Genomic DNA, 2,786 nt, shown 5'->3' on the forward strand with positions numbered 1-2,786 from the left:
TTGTTTTGTTTTTTTAATATAATGAATACAATTTTAAAATAAAAATATAATGTAACAGTTTGCCTTAGAGGTGCAACAATTTTTTGCTTTTAAAATACCATTAATTGTTCTCTGCATATTAAATATATATTATAAATCTCACTTGTAGCCATCTCCATATTGAATTAAATTTGTGCATTTATTGTTTTAGGTTTGTGACACCATCTTGAGACATTCACAAGCATTGGATCAGAGCTACACTGCTGCAGGCAGACAGGTTCCTGCAGAACAKTTCTCTGAAGCAGCACTGAAGACAATGGGGGCTCACCCRATRCTGAACAGGACAAARAAGTCTGATCTAGTTCAGGAGCTGCAGTGGTGCTGTGGCTCTGTACCAGCTCTTCGCCGAAGGTGCAGCAGAGCATTTTCCGTGCATGCGGTGCAGCGAAAGCAGCTGACGCCCAAGTTCAAAAATCTGATCTTTCGCCGCTCAACACGTCTTGACAACCAATCAGAGAGACTCATTTTTCCACATGACAGTTTCCTGAATGTTGCCCACAAACAGATGGACAGGAGCTCTTTAGCTGAAATCAACCGTCTGCAGTTGGTGTTCTGGCTGGAGATATCAGCACCGAAGTGCGTCAGCAGCTCGTTAAACYGACTGCAGTGGTAAACTGRGTTCGGGACAAAAAATAGTTTGTCAGCTCGCWGCTCCTGGAGTGGCAARACTAACTGAACAAACYRGCTCTATATCATCTGGTGAGTTTATTATCTGGCGTTCACATGCTCTTTAGTAAATAAAGCAAAGCCATTTTCTTTATTTTATCTTTATTTCATACGCCAAAGACAGACAGAAAAAAAAAAAAAAACAAGACGCTCCTCCCTCTTCAGACGCTGGTCTAGTCTCTGTTCTGGTCTGAACGTAGTGAGTCCAACTGGAAGCTTTGGCCACTTTTTTGCTGCTCAAAACACATTTGGTGTGAATGTAGCATGTGACTTGGCTGAAGATTCTCATCACATCTCCTCTGACCACAGCTGAATCTGAGAGGAGCTTCTCAACACTGAAGAGAATCCAGACTTTCCCCAGGTACACATGATTACATCTCACTGCACTGACCATGCTCTATAAAGAACAATCTTATTAAAGCATCCCTGACTTTAACCAGAATCATGAAGAAATTTGCTTCTCAGTTACAGAAGAGCAAAATTTATGTACAAAAAACAAAACACTACAATGATATTGTAATGCTGTTTTATTATTTTCATTTGTTTAATAAATATGCTGTTGTGATGCAACTTTGTACACGTTTGATTGCTTTTGGAGATGAGCCTATTTTGGAGTTGTAGCCCCCCCCAGAGAAAAATCCACCAGCTGCCATTGCACTGGACAAACTCTTTACCCTCACTAAGATCCTTATGAGGGGTCAAGGGAGTTTGCTAATCCAGTCTACGTGTTTTGTAGACTTGGAGAAGGCATGTGACTGTGTTCTTTGAGGTGAACTGTTGGGGGGGGGGGTGCTACTCGAGTATGGGATTGTGGTTCCWTTATTACGGTCCATTCAGTCCCTATACAAGCGGTGCGAGAGTTTGGTTTGCATTGCTGGTAGTAAATTGGACCCCTTCAAAGTGGGAGTTGGACCCCACCAGGTTTGGCCTTTTTCACCATTTCTGTTCATAACTTACATGGACAAAATTTCTCGGTGCAGCCAGGRGGCGGAGGGAGTCCGGATTTTCTCAGTTTGACATCATATAGTTCTACTGAACCAAGGCCCATAAACTGATGAGGTAACAAAGAGCCTAACTGAGACACATATGTAGCAACAAACAATCAACTATGACCTTTGACAATGTAWACAAAATAAAGAGGATTTTAACAAAGTTTGTATCCATTGTAAACCAAGTCAACTAATTATTCAGCCCTGACTTGTATTCTTTTCATTCAAGTTCATGGCTGAACTTGCCCTCTTACTTCAAAAAATACACTTTTTTAATTGTCATGTCTTTGTGTGTAACACTTTTACTTCAGCTTTGAACCCATCTCCTGACCTTGCACATTCATCTCTGAGTGATTTTATGTGCTTGAAAGCAAACCTTTTCTTGAAATACTGACCTTTTTACCTTCTTGACATAAAGTTGATTTTCTACATCAACTAAATTTCAGCATGTCTACTCACAAAAACATATCTATATGAGGTAGTTGTTGTAAAATAAATAAATAAATTACTGTACTGAGTATGGGTGACTGTGAAACAACACCTCATGTCTGCAGTTTAACACTCCCTTACAAATTTAAAACCAATTATAAAATAAGAAAGTCAAAAAAACCTGCTGAACAAATTACACAACAAATGTTGGAAAAGTTATCTCAGAACAAGATTGTTTTCCAACATAATTATACAGCAGTTTTTAGGCATCYATACTGTAGAGTATGAGGTGCTGAACAAAATAAAAAAGTGAAAACAAGTAAATACCGTAAACAAAAAAAACAAAAACTTGTTTAAATAAAACAAGTTTGCAAGAAGCAATGAAAGATTGTTTTAAATAGTATACAAGACAGACTGACAGACAGAAGACATACGTACTTTAACCTACCCCCATTSAAATAATAAAAAAGAGCCTGTCCTGTGTGAATGAAAACCTCCATCTTCCTTCTCATTTTTTTTTCTTTTTAGAGACAGCCTTGCCATTTTTTTCACTTATGAAATTCCTTTCTCAGGCTCTGATGTCTCTACCTTTACCAAAATGTGTGTGTGTGTGTGTGTGTGTGTGTGTGTGTGTGTGTGTGTGTGTGTGTGTGTGTGTGTGTG

At 38.8% G+C, this 2,786-nt stretch overlaps 1 protein-coding gene across 1 annotated transcript in view; it reads right to left on the reverse strand.

The window, feature by feature from the left end:
- The window catches only part of si:ch211-186j3.6 (neural-cadherin), a gene marked incomplete in the record, with an annotated part of 280,048 nt that overhangs the window by 146,442 nt on the left and 130,820 nt on the right, over positions 1 to 2,786 (reverse strand).

The sequence above is a fragment of the Austrofundulus limnaeus genome, unplaced genomic scaffold (genome assembly GCF_001266775.1).
Source record: "Austrofundulus limnaeus strain Quisiro unplaced genomic scaffold, Austrofundulus_limnaeus-1.0 Scaffold124, whole genome shotgun sequence".
NCBI lineage: Eukaryota > Metazoa > Chordata > Actinopteri > Cyprinodontiformes > Rivulidae > Austrofundulus > Austrofundulus limnaeus.